The 19,869-nt window shown below is 46.7% G+C and overlaps 1 non-coding gene across 1 annotated transcript; it reads right to left on the reverse strand.

The window, feature by feature from the left end:
* Window positions 1–6,135: 6,135 nt before the first annotated feature.
* Window positions 6,136–6,242, reverse strand: LOC123801462 (U6 spliceosomal RNA). The gene has a single exon (XR_006782231.1). It is a non-coding gene; the product is annotated as a U6 spliceosomal RNA (small nuclear RNA).
* Window positions 6,243–19,869: the final 13,627 nt, after the last annotated feature.

Here is a 19,869-nt window from a genome sequence, read left to right on the forward strand (position 1 = left end):
CTGCTTCTTGCCCGGGAGCCTCACATTCCCCCAGCATCATCCAGCTTAAAGTGTTATGTCTCTGTTGTTCTGATCCTCAGAGATGTTCATCTTTTTAGGCAAGGCTTTGGGTTTAAATTTTTAAATTTTTGTATTTCATCTGTTATTGTTAAGTGTTTGGAGCACAGGGGGCCTCAGAGCATGAATTTATAATACCATTGTGCTCGCAAGTCTTATAATCACTGCTCTCTTTGACTTCCCATTAAACTTATAATAGTACCAGGCCTTCAGGCTTTACTCTTCAAAGTAAGGATGCTGAGGTTGGGGGGTGCATTAAAGCTCATCTTGCTCCATCTCATTTCACAGAGGAAGCGACCAAGTGCAGTGACTTGCTTTTGGCCACTCACTTGGTTAGTAGCAGAGCCAGGAAGGTAAACCTGATTCTACACCCTGGGTCTTTGAACATCCTCCTCTGAATATGATTTCTCTCTTACGGAATGGCTCTCCTGCTTTGCTGTTTTGTCTGAGCTTTGCTCATAGTTTAAGGGCCCTACAGTCCTCCGTGGTTTCTCCTTTTTCTCAAGACATGACACTTAAGAGGGTGGGAAAGAGGATCAGCTCTAATAATTACTGAGTACCTGCCTTGTAATGGTTCTGCCTGTGAGGTCTACTCAGTTAATGGGTGAGGGAAAGCTCACATTTTTAAATACGCTGCTTCCCTCTAGTGGCCACAATGTACATCACATGTATAGTTTGGACCTGCAAGTAAAATGCCCCAGCACCAGTCTGCCTTGAACACATTAATGTTCTCATAGTCATAACTCCCCTGCTCTGCATGGAAACATAAATCTAAGTCCTATATACTTGATATTCCAATGCAAATATATTTTATATATATATATATATATATATACATATAATCAGAAGCTGTAATTGATCTCCATGGCATATAACACTCTTCAACTGATATGGACCATCTAGGCAGCACTGTCCAAGAGAAATATAATGCGAGGCACATAGTAACTTGAAATTTTCTAGTAGCCTCAGGGCACCTGGGTGGCTCAGCTAGTTAAGAGTCTGACTCTTGATTTCAGCTCAGGTCATGATCTTGGGGTCTTGAGATGGAGCCTTGCCTCGGCTCCCTGGAGAGTCTCCTTCTATCCCTCTCCCTCTGCCTCTTCCCCAGCTTGCATACTCTCTCTCTAAAATAAATAAACAAATCTTGAAAATTTTTTAGTAGCCTCATTTTTAATAAAGTAAGAAACATGTTACATTCATTTTAATGATACATTAATATAGCCAAAATATTATCATTTCAATAAGTAATCAATATAAAATTACTAAGACATATTATTACATTTTTTTGTACTATGTTTTTGAAATCTGGTGTGAATTTTACAATTATGTCACATCTCAGTTCAGACCAGCCACGTCACAGGTGCTCAAGAGCCACACGTGACTTTTGGCCCCTGAATCGGACAGCAAAGGTCTAGGGTGTGGTTTCTAAACTCTGTCTTTCCCTGTTATTGCACTGATGTTTGTAGGTTCCCAAGTAACATTTCCACCAATCTGCCACAAAATGAGAAAAATATGAACCATAACCATGCTTTTTAATATATGGAGTGAATGTAAGGTTATTGCCTATCTTGTTTGAGGGAACGCTTGGAGGTCGTCCTACTGACTTTGTCAGTGTTAATAAATTCATTCTTCTATGAAATGATGGTCACAGCAGATGACAGATTATCGACCAAGTGTTCTTATTTTGCAAATACAACATTTGCAATCCCCTCCAGGGCCCTACGCTTTTTGTGCTCATTTTACTGATGATGTGTGATGCATGAAATCCTGGGAGCCAGCATGCGAGCTGGTTTTTTCCTCTGGCTTGGACACTCAATGGTCACAAATGGACACACGCCTGTGTGGGGAGGCTACGGGCAGTGCTCGGCATGGCATCTGTACACATTTCTGTCTGCCTCACAAAAGAATAAGGAAATGCAAGTGAGCGAGCATGATATGAACACAGGGGGAACCTTGAATTTACTCTGAAAACCACAACCCAAAGAGTAAATCATTAGCAAAAGCTAGTTCTCAGCAATAATTAGTAACAAATGACTACTCAACCGAGCCTACAGGCTTTGTTGCCGCGTACCTGGAAGATGGCATTGCAGTTTCTCGTGGCTGGTTTTTAATGCAGAGCCATGGAAGCTGATGAAGTCCTAAAGAGAAGCCACTGTCCTGTGGGCGAGGTCTTTAACGTCCTCCCAAGCTCTATATCAGGCAGTATCTGAAGCGGCCTGGGTAGGTTTGTCTCACTGTGTATGGCTAGGATTCCAATGGAGGCAACTGGGGCTTTCCCCTCTGTATGCAATGGGGTCTGCTCTCTTTAGCCCCTCTTCTCTGATTGATGTCCCTGTTTGGCTCACCTGTCTGCCCTGCATATCCTGACAGGTCACAGCCCTATCCCAGGCTTTGAGGCTGATCTTCAAGGTGTCCTTAAAATATGCCTTCTGGCCACCCCGCTTATAAATGCAAGCCTTTAGCTCTCTAACTTAGCTGTCGCTAGGGTGCTCATTAGCAGTTCTGTTTCTTTTTCATATATAACCTTTATGCTCGGGTTGTAAAATGGGAAAAAATGCGAGCAAATTGAAATTTTGTAAATCAAACAATTTTGATTGCTCTGGGAGCTCACTGTTTCAGAAATCCTATGGCAAATTCTTTTGTAAATGGAGCCATCAGCCTTTTATCTGTTTTAAAAATTCAAGTTTTAATATATTATCTTGCCTGAGGGGGGTGATTGCGCTTGTATTATTAAAAAGATGCCCAGAAAAGATCGAACCTTTGCTGCTCCCCCTCCGTATTTAAATTGTGGTAGGTAATCACAATTACCCAGCTTGCCAGCAAGCAAGTACACTTAGTATTAATGAAAGGACCCTAGTCAAAAACTGTGCCCAAGGGAAGCTTCTGCCTACATGTCAGGGTTAATGGCCCAGCCATTGTTTTAATGGATTTTCAATGAGGTGTGAAGATGACAGGCCAATAAGGGTGAAGCTTTAGGACGAAGCTAGACAAGCTCAATTAGCTACTTGCCATTAGTATCCTGACCTTTCTGCTTCTATTTCTCTGCAACCCTGAGTGTTTATTAATTTATGTTTACCACAATTCATAGAGCCTTGGTTAACTCAGAGCAAAGGTGCCCCATCTTGGCTGCTTTCGTGGGAACGGCATTAATAAAGCCCCCCCCCCCCCCCGCCCAGCTAAACGAGTTTCAGGGGCGAGCCCCTGTACACGGACTCTAAGGAACCACCCAGTTCTGCTCTCCACCTCTCTTTCCAGGCTCTCTGGCCCACTCGATGCCCAGTCCCCCCCCACCCAGTCTTGTCTTCTGGAGTCGGAGCCCCCCACCTGGGAGGTGTAGACCTAGTGGTTACAAACTCAGCCTCAGTGAGATCACCTGGGTTTGTTTCCCCACAATTCACTCTGTCCTTACGTAAGATCGGGGCCTAGTGCTGTGAGGGCGCTGGCGTGCTCAGTCTTCTCTCATTTTGAATCTACGTTTCTGATTTTGGGCCAGAATTCTGAGCTAGAGCCTGGCCGAGGCCTACCTTGACTTCACCCTAGCACTTCTGGGGACTCAAATTTTGCTCCCCGAACTCCCTCTCTCAGAAACGCTGCATAAACTCCTTTTTTCTTGTTTTGAAAATTTGTCTCTTAACCTAGGGGTTGGTAAACTATGGCCTGTGAGCCATGTCTGGCCTACTGCCTGTTTTTGTAAGTTTTTTTTTTTAAAGATCTTATTTATTTATTTATTTATTTGACACAGAGAGAGAAAGAAAGAGAGAACAAGCAGGGGGAGCAGCAGAGGGAGAGGAGAAAGCGGGCTTCCCGCTGAGCAGGAAGCCCGAGCCGGATGCAGGACTCAGTCCCAGGACCCTGAGATCATGACCTGAGCCGAAGGCAGACGCTTAACCGTCGGAGCCACCCAGGCGCCCTTTTTGTAAGTAAAGTGTTTTGGAACACAGCTATGCTCATTTATTTATACACTGTTTATGGCTGCTTTCTTGCTACAACAGCAGCTGGGTAGTTGGGACAGAGGAATTACTGTCCTCTAGTCTAAAAATTCACTATCAGGCCCTTTACTGAAAAAGCTTACTGTTCCTTGTCTGTATGGGTTGAATTAAGTCCTCTAAAAAAGATATGTTGAAGTCCCCAGTACCTCAGAATGGGGTCATATTTGGAAATAGGGGCTTCCCAGAGGTAACCAAGTTAAAATGAGGTCATTAGGGTGAGCCCTATTTCAATATGACTGTTGTCCTTATAAAAAGGGAAGTTGGGACACAGAGTATGTTAATTATATTTTCTTATTTTTTGCATTCTTGAGGCTCAGACACGGGAGCTTCAGTGACGGGGTGAGAACGCCCTCCCAGGATTAACCAATTCCTAGAGATAGCAAATGACTTGCATGGGCGTCCTTTTGTATGCAGACTAACCATCCAGAGCCCATACTCCAAACCGCCTCCTCCATCTGGCTCTTATGCTGCAGGAGGTAATGTTCCTAGTCACCTGGGGTCCAAGTACTAGACCACTAGGGACCCTCCCCACAGCCCAGAGCTCGCTGAGATTAGTCTAACATATCTAACCCTAACCCTACTCAGCCTGCCTATCTTGCCTTCCTCATTCCTTCCCGGACTCTTGGCCACACTTTCTCCTTACTCTGTCTGCCCCCTGACCATGCCTGGTGGCCTTGCATGGTATGCGTACCTCCCCCCCCCCCCCCCCGCCCCGGGAACTAGGAGTAACCAACCAATCATCCCCTGATCTGTTGGTCTCACAGAATAAAACCCAAAAGCCCAGGTGCCTTTTAAAACACAGACACACACTGAGGGAAAATAACGTGAAGACATAGGGAGGCGCCATGTGAGCATGGAAGATTGGTGTGTTGTATCTCTAAGCCAAAGAACACCCGAGGCCACCAGACGCCACAAGAAAGGCAGGGCGCCGTTCCTTCCCTAGCACCTGCAGGGGGAGCAGGACCCTGCAGACGCCTTGATTTTAGTCTTCCAGACTCCAGAATGTGAGACCATAAATCCCCATTGTTTTAAGCCCTCAGTGTGTGGTACTTTGTCATGGTAGCCCAGGCAACTAATATACCACCTAACACATTATTTTGTTTTCTTTCTTCCTCATTGTTCTTTTACATAAAACATCTGGGCGGTATCTTATCGTCCTTGCAGGATGACCCTCACCCACATTACCACATCTGGCTATGGCGAGGTAGTCGGGCCAGTGGGCAGCTCGTGTAACCCAGGACTGAGGCTCAGAGACTCCGGGGGAACCGCCCGAGAGCACCCCCCGGCCGCAGGTGGGGAGAGCGCTGGTGTTTACTGAGGGTTCCTTGTGAGCTTGTCCCCGCACGATTTCAGGGGCCACCCCCACAGTGAACCTGAGGACGAGTAGCTGAGCAATTCTAACCATCAGGTAGCTGTGAAGGTACAAAGGCCTTCTTACCCCACTTTCCCTTGTCTTTAGGTGGCTTTTTTTTTTAAGATTATTTATTTAGTTATTAGAGCACAAGTAGGAGGAAGGACAGAGGGAGAAGCAGGCTCCCCGCTGAGCAGGGAGGAACCCCCCCCCCCCCCCAGGCATCCTGAGATCATGACCTGAGCCTAGGGCAGATGCTCAGCCCACTGAGCCCCCCAGGCGCCCCCTCGACATGGCGTCTGAAGGCAGAACTGCATGAGGAGGTGGGACACGTACAGAAGCCTGGACCCTTGGGGGAAGTTCTTTCTTTGAAGAGCAGCGCTCAGCTTACCAGTGTGCGGTAAAGCAAGGTAAGAGAGCTCTCCCGGCCCCTTCTGCTGGCCGGATGGGGTGCGGTGGGGTCCGAGGAGGGGTCTGCTGCTATCCCCGTGTGTCACGTGTGGTGAAAGCTGGAGCTGCTTCTGGTCCAGGCTTGATCTGGACGTGTGGATTCCCTGACCTCTGACCCCAGGAGCCCAGCCATCTCCTGAGATTACTTTTTTTTTTAAATTTCATTAAAAAATATTTTGCTAGTGAAATATCACAATTTCATTATTCAGTGCTGCACATTGGGCTTTGACTCATATTGTTTCCTTTGAGTTAATCCGCAAAGGGTGGCAGTTCACTAGGGAAACTGCGCAAAACACGGAACGTGTCACGAATTTGAGTGTCATCCTTGGGTAGGAGCCGTGCTAACCGTCTCTGTATGGTTCCAGTTTCAGGATATGGGCTGCCGAAGTGAGCACTAATTTAATTTTATTTCATTTTTTTTTGTCATGATCAGTGGACTCTTTAATCCCAGTCCCCTATTTCCCCCATCCCCCCACCCCACCACCTCCGGTCTGGTAATCATCAGTTTGTTCTCTACAGTTAAGAGTCCGTTTCTTGGTTTGTCTCTCTTTCTCTCTCTTTTTTCCTTTGCTTGTTTATTTTGTTTCTTAACTTCTACATGAGTGAAATCATATGGTATTTGTCTTTCTCTGACTGACTTATTTTGCTCAACATTATACCTTCTAGCTCCGTCCATGTTGTTGCAAATGGCAAGATTTCATTCTTTTTTATGGCCGAATAATATTCCTGAGTGTGTGTGTGTGTGTGTGTGTGTGTGTGTGTGTGTGTGACATCTTTATCCATTCATCTATCAGTGGACCCTTGGGCTGCTTCCATAGTTTGGTTATTATAAATAATGCTGCAATAAACATAGGGGTGCATGTATCCTTTTGAATTAGTGTTTTTGCATTTTTTTAGGTAAAAACCCAGTAATGCAATTCCTGGATCATAGGGTAGATCTATTTTTAATTTTGAGGGGAAACTCCATCCTGTTTTCCGTAGTGGCTGCACTGGTTTGCACTCCCACCAACAGTGCATGAAGATTCTTTTTTCTCCACATCCTCACCAACACTTGTTGTTTCTTGTGTTTTTGATTTTAACCATTCTGACAGGTGAGAGGGGATATCACATTGTAGTTTTGATTTGGATTTTCCTGATGATGAGTGATGATGAACATCTTTTCATGTGTCTGTTGGCCATCTGGATGTCTTTGGGGAAATGGCTATTCATGTCTTCTGCCCATTTTTAAATTGGATTGTTTTTTGGGTGTTGAGTTTTATCAGTTTTTTGTATCCTTTGGATGCTAACCCTTTATTGGATATGTCATTTACAAATATCTTCTACCATTCAGTAGGTTGACTTTTAGTTTTGTTGTTTCCTTTGCTGTGCAGAAGCTTTTTATCTTGATGAAGTCCCAATAGTTTATTTTTGCTTTTATTTTCCTCGACTCAGGAGACATATCTAGAAAAATGTTGCTACAGCGGATGTTAGAGAGATTACTGCCTTTGCTCTCTTCAAGGATTTTTATGGTTTCAGGTCTCACATTTAGGTGTTTAATTCATTTTGAGTTTATTTTTGTGTATGATGTAAGAAAATGACCTGGTTTCATTCTTTTGCATGTAGCTGTCCAGTTTTCCCAACACCATTTGTTGAAGAGACTTTTTCCCATTTGTATATTCATTCATTCCTCATTTGTCAAAGATTAGTTGACCATATAATTGTGGGTTTATTTCTGGGTTTTCTGTTCTATTCTATTGATCTGTGCATCTATTTTTATGCCAGTACCATACTGTTTTAATTACTATTCCTTTGTAATGTAACTTGGAATCTAGACTTGTGATACCTCCAGTTTTGTTTTTCTTTTTCAAGATTGCTTTGGCTCTTTGAGGTCTTTTGTGGTTCCATACAAATTTTAGGATTGTTCCAGTTCTGTGAAAAATGCTGTTGGTATTTTGATAGGGATTGCATTAAATGTGCAGATTGCTTTGTGTAGTATGGACATTTTAACAATATTTGTTCTTCCAATCCATGAGCATGGAATGTTTTTCCACTTCTTTGTGTCATCTTCAATTTCTTTCATCAGTGTTTAATGGTTTTCAGAGTACATGTCTTTTACCTCTTTCGTTAGTTTATTCCTAGATATTTTATTGGTTTTGGTGCACTTATAAGTGGGATTGTTTTCTTAATTTCACTTTCTGCTGCTTCCTTATTAGTGTATAGGAACGCAACAGATTTCTGTACATTGGTTTTGTGTCCTGTGACTTTTCTGAATTCATTTATTAGTTCTAGTAGTTTTTCGGTGGAGTCTTTAGGGTTTCCTATGTATAGTGTCACGTCATCTGCAAATAATGAGAGTTTTACTTCTTCCTTACCAGTTCGGATGCCTTGCATTTTTATTTTTTAAAGACTTTGCATATTTATTTGCCAGAGAGAGAGCGAGAGCGCACAAGCACTCACAGAGCAGGGAGAGCAGCAGAGGGAGAGGGAGAAGCAGGCTCCTCACTGAGCAAGAAGCCCAGATGTGGGACTCCATCCCAGGACCCTGGGATCATGACCTGAGCTGAAGGCAGACGCTTAACCGCCTAAGCCACCCAGGCGTCCTTGGATGCCTTTCATTTTTTTATGTTGTCTGATTGCTGTGTCTAGGACTTCCAGGACTATGTTGAATAAAAGTGGTGAGAGTGGATGTCCTTGTCTTGTTCCTGACCTTAGGGGAAAAGCTCTGTTTTTCCCCACTGAGTATAATGTTGGCTGTGGGTTTTTCATATATGGCCTTTATCACATTGAGGCATGTTCCCTCTAGACCTACTTTGCAGAGTTTGTTTGTTTGTTTTTTAAATCATGAATGGATGTTGTACTTTGTCAAATGCTGTTTCTGCATCTATTGATATGATATATTTTTTGAATCATTTCTCTTATTGATGTGACATATCATGTTGATTGTGAATATTAAACCATCCTTGAATCCTGGGAATAAATCCCACTTGATCATGGTATATGACTTTTAAAAATATATTGTTGGATTCGGTTTGCTAATATTTTGTTGAGAATTTTTTTTTAAAGAGATTCTTTTTTTTTTTTTTTAAGATTTTATTTATTTATTTGACAGAGATAGAGACAGCCAGCGAGAGAGGGAACACAAGCAGGGGGAGTGGGAGAGGAAGAAGCAGGCTTATAGCAGAGGAGCCTGATGTGGGGCTGGATCCCATAACGCCGGGATCACGCCCTGAGCTTAACCGCTGTGCCACCCAGGCACCCCTTTGTTGAGGATTTTTGGCTTTATATTCATGAGAGATATTGGCCTGTAGTTCTCTCTCTCTCTCTCTCTCTCTCTCCCCTTTTTTCCCTTTTTTTGGTGGTGTCTTTATTTGTTTTTGGTATCAGGATGGTACCTGCCTCAGAATGAATTTGGCAGTTTTCCTTCCTCTTGTATTTTTTGGGACAGTTGGAGAAGAATGGGTATTAACTCCTCTTTAAATGTTTGATGGAATTCACCTGGGAAGCCGTCTGGTCCTGGATTCTTGTTTGTTGGGAGTGTTTTGATTACTGAGTCAGTTTCATTGCTGGTGATTAGTCTGTTCAAATTCTCTATTTCTTTCTCCTTTAGCTGTGGTAGGCTATATGTTTCTAGGAATCAAGGCATTTCTTCTAAGTTGTTCAGTTTGTTGGCGTATAGGTTTTCATAACCTGTTACAATGTTTTGTATTTCTGTGGTGGTGGTGGTGGTGATCTCTTTCATTAGTAATTTTATGTATTTGGGTCTCTCTCTCTCTCTCTATTTTTTTTTTATGAGTCTTATAGAGGTTCATCAATTTTGTTGATTTTTTTCAAAGAACCAGCTCCTGATTTCATTCAACTGTTCTATTGTTTTTTTAGTTTCTCAATCATTTATTTCTGCTCTAATCTTTATTATTTGCTTCCTTCTCCTGGTTTTGGGTTTTGTTGGTTGTTCTTTTTCTAGTTCTTTTAGGTGTAGGGTGAGGTGGTTCACTTGAGATTTTTCTTGCTTCTTGAGGCAGGCTTGTATCGCCCCCTCTGCATTTTATATTGCCCCTCTGCTTTCATTTCCCTTCCCCCTTGTGTTCACCTGCCATTGCCTCTCGCCTTCCACGCTTGGCCTGGGATTGAGCAGCCTTCCTGACAGTCCTGGGAAGAGCTGGCTGCTCCCCTGCTCTGCCCCAGCCCCGGGTACACAGAGAGCTCTGTGAGCACATATCACACTGCCTTGTAATGACCTGTTTACAGGTTTACCTCCCTTACTAGACAGTGAGCCCAAGGGGGGATCCTGTTTTTACATTGACATTAATATCCTGTTTTCCATGTAAATGTCTTTTCCCTTTCACAGCAGAACCTGGTTATGACAAGGTACTCCAATCCTTGGTGAATAAATGATTCAACCAGTTAACCAAACTAGAATTCCTCTTAAGTTTACTAGTCTTTGCTAATGGCATCCCTCTCTCTAAACCAACTGTGACTCTCCAATAGCCACAAAATTGTCACTGGTGTTAAAAGTTAGGAGATTCTTGCACCCATGATCTCTGTTTCTTCCTTGTTCAGTTGTTACAAAGATTCTTCCACATCAAGGATATCTTATAAAGTTATGCCAAGACTCTGGGGACCACAAATAGGGATAGACATTCCACTAGGGCTATCATCACCACTTTTATAGATGAGAACATCGAGTGTCAGGGGGTCAGGCCTCACAGCCAGTTAGGGATGCTGATGGCATCGGGGCTGGCCCTTCTAGCTCTGTAGTTCTTGTCACCACATAGGGCTGAGGTGGAGTGGGGTCCGTGCCCTTGGCCTCTTTTTCCAGTAAATATTGTTCAGAATATGACTCAGCATGTCATTCCTCTGTGTGGACATGGATGTATGTGCATGTGGGAGAGAAATACAGGGGCTCAGTGCACCCTCTCTCCTCAGTGCTGAGGTGGGGGAGGATAGAGAATAAGAGGAAGAAAAGTCAGAGCATGTCCTGGGCGAGAGAAGAAGCAGGAGGTGAAAAAATAGAAGGGAAAGTACAAAAGAGACCCTTTTGGGGCGCCTGGGTGGCTCAGTTATTAAGCGTCTGCCTTCGGCTCAGGGCTCGATCCCAGGGTCCTGGGATTGAGCCCCGCATCGGGCTCCCTGCTCTGCTGTGAGCCTGCTTCTTCCTCTCCCACTCCCCCTGCTTGTGTTCCCTCTCTCGCTGGCTGTCTTTCTCTCTGTCAAATAAAGAAATAAATAAAGCCTTAAAAAAAGATAAGAGAGACCCTGGGATACCCACCTGTGCCCCTGCATCCCCCTCTTGCCTCCACACTCTCCCTAAAACAAGCTGAAGAAGGTGCTGCCGTCCTGGCTGTGGGGATGGTGGCTCCAAGGCTGCCCGGCCTGGTTCTGCCTGAGCAGGAAGAAGCCGGTGTGAGCCTGGGGCTTGCCGCTGCTCTGGGGCTGTGAGAAAGCCCGGGGTGAGGGGATGCCATTTGGTCAGGAGTCCCTGAAGCTGGGTTTTGGGGAGAGGCTGATGGAGCCCCACCTCAGGCAGCCTCCACTACAGGCAGGGCCGCGGATGGATGTCATGACAAGGGCTGAGGAGCCGGCCTGCCCTTCCTGCCTGCGGTAGGCTGAATAAGGGCCCAATGCATCCACATCTGAATGCCCGGAACCTGGGAGTGCGACCACACATGGCTAAGGCGACTTTGCAGATGTGACTTAGTTAAGCATCTTGAGATGGGGAGATTGGTCTGGGTTATCCAGGTGGGCCCCTGTCATCACAGAGGTCCCCTAAGTAGCTACCAGGCTCTCCAAGCACACGGAGGGGCACAAGCAGTTTCCTTCATCTGACGTAAATTTGTTGAACACCTCCTCCGTGCCAGAGGCTGCTCTGGGGGCCTGGGATATAGCAGTGAAACACCACACAAAGTGCTGCCCTCGTGGGGTTCATAGCCTAGTGGAGGAAGGACGACAGAGGACAAGGACATGTGTATCAGAGCTTGGTAAGTGCTGTGGAAGAAAATTAGCCAGCTGAGGGCAAAGAAAGTGCAGGGTGGGGTGGGGCTAGGGTGGTCAGGGAAGGCCTGATGACATGCCATTTGAGACACAATGAGCTCTGAAGGAAGTAGAACATTCCAGACAGGAGGAATAGTAGGACAAAGGCTTGGGGGCAAGATGCTTGCAGGACACTTCCCAGTGGGAGCAAGGAGCCCAGTGTGGCTGGCATGGAGTGGGTGGTGGGGCAGTGAGAGGAGGTAAGTGTGTGTGGAGGCAGAGGGTGGATAGTGTGCGGCCTCATGGACTTCAGGCCACCTGCCAAGGGAGCCCTTGGGGGGTTTCGAGCAGAGGAATGAACCGGTCTGAGTGTTAAAGGATTCCTCTAGGAGACCCTAGCTTCCTCTGTTATCTGTTCTGCACCTGTACCTACTGAAGTGTGAGCCCTCAGCTAAATCAGGAGAAGGATGAGGAAACCAGACTTCGTGGTTCCATCCTTGGCCCTCTTACCCCACTTCTCCTCATCAGTGGGCACGGTGTATGCATGGTTCTCTCCCCTCTTCTTCTGCATGGTAGTCCCCTGCCCCCTCTCCCCATACATTATCAGTCATTTACACTTTAGTGAAATTAAGGATATGTATCCCATCACCTTCCCCAAGGTTATGAGTTGAGTTGTGGCACCCAAAAGGTATGTTGAAGGCCTAATTTCCGGTACCTCAGGATGTGACCTTTTTTGAAAATACAGTCATTGCGGATATAATTCAGTTCAGATAAGGTCACACTGGCGTAGGGAGGGCTCTTAATGCAACATGACTGGTGTCCTTAGAAAAAGATGATGTGGAGATACTGGGGAAGACTCTGGGGTGGCGCAGCTGTGGGCCAAGGAACACCAAGGATTGCTGGAAACCTCCACAGGTAGGAAGAGGCAAGGGAAGAGCCTCCCCTAGAGCCTTCAGAGGGAGCAGCGCCCTGCCGACACCTTGATTTCAGACCTCTAGCTCCAGAACTGTGAGAGGATAAACTCCTGTTGCTTTAAGCCCCCCAGGTTGTGGCACTTTGCTTTGGTGGCCTGAGGAAGCTAATGCCAGGGGTGTTATCTTTTTTAGAGTCTTCTGATTGTGAAATGGAAGATTTTATCCTACCTAAAGAAACGTCTGGCCTGTTATTATCCTACTCCTCATTCTTTACCTGAAGGTAATGATGCTCTGCTGTGGGGGGGCGTCCTGGCGCTGCATGAGAATTCAGACGGGCCCCTTTCTCTCCGCGGCCTAGCTATGCTTACCTCTGGGGAGTGGGGCAGCTGGGGGAGAGCCCAGCTGGACCCCTGCCCCACTGCTGGGTGGGGTTTGGCCCTGGACGCTGAGTGTGGGTTTGGGAAGAGGAAGATGCGGGGGTCTCAGTCCTGAGCTGTGGCAGAGAGGGCAGATGAAGGGGAGCCTGAAGCTCGAGGACATTAGATGCCCAAGCCTTGCCCTTTATTAATTTTTGAGCCTTTCCCTGTGCAGGTCTGTTCACAGGCCAGGGACATGGAATAATGAAAACAGAGTCCCCTTTACATTTTCTGTTTTTTTTTTTTTAAATTTTATTCTTTTATTTTTAAATTTTTTTGTTAACATATAGTTTTATATTGGTTTCAGGAGTAGAATTTATTGATTCATCACTTGCATAGAGCACCCACTGCTCATCACAGCAAGTGCCCTCCTTAATGCCCATCACCCATCTAGCCCATCCCCCCCACCTCCCTCCATCATCCCTCAGTTTGTTCTCTATTGTTAAGAGTCTCTTATGGTTTTCTTCCCTCGCTCTTTTTTCCTTTCCCATCTGTTCATCTGTTTTGTTTCCTAAATTACAGATGTGAGTGAAATACCAGTATTTGTCTTTTTCTGACTTATTTTGTTTAGCATAATACATGCTAGCTCCATCCATGTCATTGCAAATGGCAAGATTTCATTCTTGTTGATGGCTGAGCAATATTCCATTGTATATTTATACCACATCTTCTTTATCCATTCATCAGTTGATGGACATTTGGGCTCTTTCCATAGTTTGGCTATTGTTGATAATGCTGCTATAAACATTGGGGTCCATGTACCCCTTTGAATCGGTATTTTTGTATCCTTTGGATAAATACCTAGTAGTGCAATTGCTGGATCATAGGGTAGTTCTATTTTTGACTTTTTGAGGAACCTCCATACTGTTTCCAGAGTGGCTGCACCAGCTTGCCTTCCCACCAGCAGTGTAAGAGGGTTTCCCTTTCTGTGAAATCTCACCAACATCTGTTGTTTCTTGGGTTGTTAATTTTAGCCGTTCTGACAGGTGTGAGGTGATATCTCATTGTACTTTTGCTTTGCATTTCCCTGATGATGAGAGATGTTCAGCATCTTTTCGTGTGTCTGTTGGCCATCTGGATGTCTTCTTTGGAAAGATGTCTACTCATGTCTTCTGCCCATTTTTAAATTGGATTGTTTATTTTTTGGGTGTTGAGTTTTATCAGTTTTTTTGTATGCTTTGGATACTAATCCTTTATCGGAAATGTCATTTGCAAATATCTTCTCCCATTGAGTAGGTTGCCTTTTAGTTTTGTTGACTGTTTCCTTTGCTGTGCAGAAGCTTTTTATCTTGATGAAGTCCCATTAGTTCGGTTTTGCTTTTGTTTCCCTGTATGATTCCATTTATATGAAACGTCAGATCCACGGAGACAGAAAACCAGAAAGCACATTAGTGATTGCCAGGGGCTGGAGGTGGAGGAAACAGGCAGTGACTGGTTACTGGGTCTGGGGTTTCCTTTTGACGTGATGAAAATGTTCTGAACCTAGGGGATGGTGATGGTTGCACAATCTTGTAAAAGGACTAAATGTCACTGAATTGTACACTTTAAATGGTAAATTTTATGTTACTTTACCGCTCCTCTACATGAAACCCAGAGTTCCTGCCCCCTGCATTCAAGCGAGAGGAGACAGATGATTAGCAAAGAAATATATATTTAAGGTAAGTGCTGTGAAGACAAAGCAGACAGGCTAACGTACAGGGAGTGACAGGGAGGTGCTAATTTATCATGTGGTTGGCCTTTCTGAGCAGAATTCCAGTGGGGAGAGCCAAGGCCACAGCCACGAGGGGATCCTTCAGGCTGCGGAAGCAGAAAGGGCAAAGGCCCTGAGGCAGGCTCAGGCCAGGAGTGTCGGGAACCAAGCTGCAGGAAGAGGGGCACACAGGTGGTGAGATCAGAGGAGAAGAGGCTGGAGGCATGGCAGGGAGAACCTGCAGGCCAGGGCGCCCCAGGAATCAGGAGGGCACAGGCAGGGCAGTGAAGGGCAGGGAGCCCGGGTAGACGCCAGGGGGCTGTGGCAACAGGGGCCCTGTCTGCAGAAGGAATGGGATCAGGAGCCTGTAAGGCTTGCTTTGGCCATCAGGCAATCTGATCAGAGTTCTACATGTGGCATCTCCTGTCCGGGTCACCAAGCAGCAGTGTCACGATTAAACGGATGCACAACCACGTGAGGAGTCTGGTTTTTGGGCGCGTCACCTAGGGATGTTTATTGTTCATTCAGGTTCATATTGAGCCACATGCTGTATTGCCCACAGCGGGTCTCCTGCTGTCCCCCTGCCTGGGCTCCCTGACTCCCTCACCCTGCTCTCCCCTTCCCCTGTGCACATATCGCTGCCCCACGCGGGTATATGTCACTGTCATGGTTAATTTCGGTGTCAGTGTGGCTTGGCTGTAGCAGCCAATTATTCAGTCAAACACTCACCTCTTGCTGCAGTGAAGATACTTTGTAACTGTGGGAACATCTACGATCAGTTGACTTTAAGGAAGTAGATCACTGGCGATAGCTTGGGTGGGCCTCATCTAATCAGTAGAAAGGCCTCGACAGCAAAATTGAAATTTCCCAATGGAAGAAGAAATTCTGCCACAAGACTGCAGCCCCAGCACTGGGCTGAGTTTCCAGCCGGCCAGCCTGCCCTAGATTTCAGATTTGCCAGTCCCCACAATCACGTGAACCAGTTCCTTGAAATAAATCTCTTTATATCCGTATCCATACACACACACATAATTCCCACTGGTTGTGTTTGTCTGGGGAACCTGGTAGATGCGGTATCTCTCTGTGTATCATCCCCCTCCCTCTGGATGCAGGCGAGTGCAAGGATTTGCCTCTTTTCTTCATAGCTGCGTCCCCCACAACGATGCCTGGCAATTGTAGGTCAGTTGCTTTCGTCTAGCAGATAGTCCTCCAGACTTTTTGTTTATTTGTGTGGTTGTCGGATGAGTTTGAAAATCAAGAGAGAAAGAAAAAAAAGACAAAAAAAGGACACACCCTAGTCTTATCTGAGCTGGGGATTTCCTTGCGGGGCCTGGGGCTGTGGGTCCGGCTGTGGAGTGGATATCTGTCTGCAGCTGAGGAAGGGCGGTGGCCCTGAAGAAAGGTTGCAAATTTAAACTCAAGTTCAGCTTCTCCTAGCAATGCAGGCCCTCGGCCGGGGTAACCCAACCACGGCGGACCTGCAGCTGGGGCAGTGCGTGTTGCTAGGAGAACAATGCCTCCTGCTCCAGCACAGGTGGAGGTGACTTGTGGCATCAGGAGGGGTGAACAAGGTGGGCGTTGCCTTTTGTTTCCCGAGTAATTGTTTTAAAGCAAGGTGTTTGAGGAGCCTGGCGAGTGGGAGAGTGAGGAACAAGGCTTAAGCCCTGATTTTTGCTCATTTGCTTAGGAACTAGAGGTTAGCGCAAAGCCTCTTGTTTCAGAGTATGTCCCAAAAGGGTTTGCAATTGGGGACAGAGTCTGTAGGAGCTTATGAAACAACCAATTCTCCTACTGTTTGGCTCTCAGTCTCCACAGGCCATCTGCATCAGGGCAAGAAGTGTGGGATTGGGGGTGGGGTCGAGGAATGAAAAGGATCAAGCTGGCATTGGTTGGGGCTGGGAGGGATTTGGGTTTCCAGATTTTGCGTGTGCTTCATTACCCTCACAGTCCATCCTGACCTCAGCCCTCTATGGTGCCACGAGGTTGAGGTATGGGAGAACCGGAGGAGGAGGGCCAAGGTCGGCCTTCAGTGAGCTACCCCCAGCTGCTAACCATCCTGTGTTGCCTACCACTTGCACTTTGCAAGAGAGGACGCTGAGGCAGAAGGGCTGAGCAGCCTGTGGAGGTGGCAAAGCTGAGAGCTGGGCCTGGCTCTGCCCCATTCCCAAACCACCTTTCTCCCGCGTCTGCTGCCCAGGTGCGATGGGGCATCATCTGCTATGGGCTTGGAGGGGAAACACATGGAGCATTGCTTTGGGTCTATTTTCTAAGAGGATGCCCTTAAGAACAGAAATTCAAGTCCCCTCTTAAAGAAGCTTCTGCTTCAGAAGGAGTAGGTAGTGGAAAAAATGCTGTGTCCATCGAACCAATTTTATTTTCCTCTTGGACACGTGGACAGACTATCCCTGAGCTCCCACTACAGTAAGGTGCTGTCATGAGAACTGAGTTTCTGGCCAAAGGAAGGAGATAAGGGGAAAAACACCCCTGCCCAGTATGGTCCTAAAACCCGCATGTGATCCTCGATGGGCTTTCTCCCCACCTTCTGGCTGGATGCAGGGGACCCAGGTGGGACCCCAAAGCCCAGGAAGATGGTGGAGCCACTAGGAAGGAGGCTGCTCTTCTGAATGATTTCATGAAGCAGAGCAGAGCATCCCTTCTCCTTGATATGTCAGATTATGAGTGAAAAACAAGCTTGTGTTGAGTTGAGCCCTTGGCTTGAGAGGCCGTTACAGCAGTCAGGCTGTGGTGATCAGTATAGAGCATAGAGGAGGGTATGTGATAAGATCATTTTTGTTGGGGGCACCTGCCTGGCTCAGTCAGTAGATCTTGTGAGGCTTGATCTTGGAGTTGTAAATTCGAGCCCCACATTGGGTATAGACATGACTTAAAAATCAAATCTTAAAGAAAATGATCATTTTTGTTGGGGGTGGAGAGAGTGGTATTTGGCAGAAGGGTTTCATGAGCAAGTGGGGAAGAGCGTCCTGCTGAGGGGTAAGGTTTAATGAGCCCCCCCTAGACTGAGAAGAGGGAGCCAGTGTGTGTATGTGTGTGTGTCTGTAATTGGGGTAAGCACCCTCTGGCGGGGGCCTTTCTGAACTAATTAAAGATAATAATGATAATGATAATAATAGTAATAATAGCAACAAAAGAAACTAATAATTATAATAATAAAAGTTAATTTTTATCGCATATTCACTTTTCCAAGTGCTCTACAAGATTATATCATTTAATCTTTGTAACATCCCAATGAGGTAGAACTATTAATGTTATCCCCATTTTATAGGTGAGGAAACTGAGGCCAACAGAGACACAGAACTTTCCCCCGTGTCAGCAGGAAGTAAGCGGCAGAGTTAGGACTGGAGGGAAGGTATGCTGGCGATCCAGCCCGCCTCTTACCCACTCTGTCTATCTCTCTGGAATGTGCCCTAACCCTTCTTAATGAGGATGAGGAATTCTGCTCTCCTACTTTGTCACTAAAACAAAGGCAGAAGTAATTTGGATGGCTTAAGTGTCCTAGGTTGGTAAGGAAGCCATGCCATTTTTCTTGTCTGAGGTGGTGCCAGACATTCCTGGAAACATCCCAGAGGGCGCAGGGGGCGCTGGGGTGGCAGGGAAGAGGACAGCTGGAGGGGGAGAGGCCAGCCTGTGCTCATGGTAGGTTTAAAGCAAGGGTCTTCTGTGGACCTGTGCTCAGGCAGAGGGAGCCGGTGGGGCTGGACACGTGCTCCTCTGAGCCCAGTGCCTCCCTGGAGGCCCTGGCTGGGCCGCAGAGCAGGCTGTTGGCGGGAGGATCCCTGGCTGCCCTTTCTGTACTGTGTCCTAAGACGAAGGTCAGGTCTGAAGGCAGGGAGCACAACCTGCACATCTTTATATCTTATACAAGAGAGGTGTTCATTTGTTGAATCTATGTCATGAATACTTGTAAAAGGCCTACTGCGTGCCAGGCGATGTCCTAGATGCGGGGGATGTAACAGTGAGCAGAACGACATGGCCTCTGCCTTCATGTAGTTTCCGTCTGGATTCTAGATGCTGAATGTGTCGCTGGAGGATGAGCCGGAGGTCAAAGGCACTACAGAGGTGGGATGGGGTGGGGAAAAGGCTCAGAGGGGCAGGGAGCCCAGAATCCTCCAAAGCCAAGCCATGCAGTCTGATTGGGAGGAGGGGGGTTTTTACCTGCAAGTGTTTTCAGACAACTAGGAACTGTGGGTAGCTGTGATCTGTCTGTAAGCACAGAGAAAGCGCATCTCAGAGGAGGGGGAAGGAGGGGGCAGGAGCCCTCAGTGGCCTGGCTTCCCTCAGGGAGCCAGGAGGGGGGCTCTTGACGGGGAATTTAGGTAATTCTTTTTTAGGACCAGCAGCAGTTATGCCCAGAACAGGCTCTTTCCGTTTTTGATGTCACTTTGGGGTGTACATTTGATTTGCTCAGTGCCACAGGCATTCAGATGGAGCTGAAGTCTCCCATCAAATTAGGAAAAACATAATCATTGGTCGGTCTGGAGCCTGGAGATGGGATTTGCTGCCTGGGGCGCTGCACGGAGGCACCCTCCCTCACCTGTTGACTCTGGTGCTTCCTTGAATGGGAACATTCCACTGTGAGCGTTTTCTCTTTGACTGATGTCTGGCGCTCAGGGGCAGGCGACTCCATGTCCTGCTGCCTTAAACGGGATGTGTTTGGAGAGGCAGTAGCCTCCCTGGGCGTGAGGCTCTGTCCCCTGTTCATTTAAGCCAGGGCGGGAGTGCAGAATCTCCCTCACTTTCTTCATGTTCCCGGTAGGCTCTGGGACCCCCACGTCGTCTACGGCAGGTTTAGCACAACCCACGTAACCTACAGGGAAGCGGGCCAAGTTCCCAAAATATCCCTTTTGTGGTCATCTCTCCTGAGCACCAGCCCTCTGTTCCCGGCTGCTTTCTGGATGTCCTGCCCCATGTCAAAGTCAGCATGTCCCTCCTTCACTCAACAATCATTTGTGGAGTCCTCTCTGTGCCACGGCCTGCTAGGGTGGGAGATAGAGCCAAAGGAGAGAAGCCCCCTTTCCTGTGGACAGTCTCTGTGTAC

This window comes from Ursus americanus, chromosome 2, assembly GCF_024610735.1.
Source record: "Ursus americanus isolate L20-20 chromosome 2, mUrsAme1.1.p, whole genome shotgun sequence".
Classification (NCBI taxonomy): Eukaryota; Metazoa; Chordata; class Mammalia; order Carnivora; family Ursidae; genus Ursus; species Ursus americanus.